The sequence below is a fragment of the Pygoscelis adeliae genome, unplaced genomic scaffold, assembly GCF_000699105.1.
Source record: "Pygoscelis adeliae isolate BGI_AS28 unplaced genomic scaffold, ASM69910v1 Scaffold121, whole genome shotgun sequence".
Lineage (NCBI taxonomy): Eukaryota > Metazoa > Chordata > Aves > Sphenisciformes > Spheniscidae > Pygoscelis > Pygoscelis adeliae.
In genome coordinates, this window is record NW_008824359.1 from 5,437,819 (window position 1) to 5,439,474 (window position 1,656).

A 1,656-nucleotide genomic window follows, 5' to 3' on the forward strand; every position below is an offset into this window, starting at 1 on the left:
AGCAAGGGGAGTGGTCACTTACTGACATAACCACTACCCCAAAGTAATTTAATCCAGTTTATGGGTTCATGATTTTCCTGCATGCCAGCTAGCTTAATTTTTGTTAAGTTAGGATACACGCCTTTGCTTTCATTAAGGGTGACTTACTTGCGAGCAGTTTACTATGTGGGTTTTGAACTTCATGAACCACATCGATACCTGAAGAAGGAAATCATAAAGGTGTAAGGCGTTTCATGAAAGCATTGAGTAGGGATTGGTTACTCGCTGCTTTTTACAACGTAGGAATGAGGGAATAGCCAGTTTGGTGGCTAGACAGCAAGTTCTTTAAGTAAGGTACTCTGTGTAACAGTGCCGGAAGATTCTGTGTGAGCCAAAGTGTACAAATGTGAAAAAGAAGTAAACAAATCTCTGAAGCGTGTGTCCATCAGAGACAATTAAATGGCTTGGACAAAGTAGTGATACGTTGTTGATGTACTTTTAATCATAGATGCTGGCACTGAAAGACAGGGTACTGAAGTAGGATGAATTTTTTCTTAGCTATTATTTGCAGCATTTTCTGTGTTTCCCCAGGAAAGGCTGTAATTACAAGACCTTTTGCGATTATTCTGATGCGGTCAGCTCCTGGAATTGAGATTTGTGGTCTCTTCCCTTCCTTCCAAATCTAGTTGTTTAGATTGCAATGTGTTATGCTCAAAATACTGTTTAAATGCAAAGAGGAAGCACTCCTTGGGGGGGAGCGTATAATACCTTTTATGTATGTTAGGTGCTATTCCTTTCTTACTCCTAAAACCAGTTTTGTCCAGCTCCGGGTCGGTATTTCCTGAGCTGATTGTTGGTGAGTTCTTTGTAGCGGAGGGGTCTCCCGTGCCAAGCCTCATCTCTTATCGTCCTCACCGCTCTCCCGTGCCCCATCGCTTATCACCTGTACTTCTCTGCACCGCGTCCCATATCTCCATTTCTCAAGGCCTCTGCTGTCATACTCTGCCTGTATTTCTCTATATCACGTCATTATGTTGGTCATAAATACCTCATTTGAAATAGAATGACTGCTTGTTACTGCTGTCTGTATAAAACTCTGGTTGTACCATACAAACATAATGAAAATAAAATAATTGTTCATAGACACCCGGTCAGTTAGAGGAAACGCTAAATTACACAGCTAGGTAAAAAAACCATTCAAAGAGCACCTGATGAGCCTCAATCCTGAGGCCTTGTGAACACAGTGCAAAGGTGTCACTAGCAATGGAGGTACTGCCTTACAGGGCTAGATAGTTACAGGCGCAAGCCATAATTATTTTCATTTTATTTTTTTTCCTGACGTGGGGTGATTGATGATAGCCTGGCTGGCTGTGGGTGCTGTTACTTTGGGGTTGTCATGCCCATATAAACGGGACAACATAAAACAGGAATATAAACCCAGCCTTTTAGGAGGTGGTCTTAGCTCAACTTATTTGATGGTGGATACCCTTGGGCAGAGCTGCAGAATGGTCAGATTTTGGTTTCTGGTGAAATTAGACGACTCTCCTAGGAGAAGGTTCACTGTTGATCAGAGCGCGTGGAGCTGTGAACTTGTGTGATTTGACTTGGGAGCATCTGAAACTCTTCAATTTCACAAACCTTGGCTTCAGGTAGGTAAGTTACAAGCTACAGATTTCT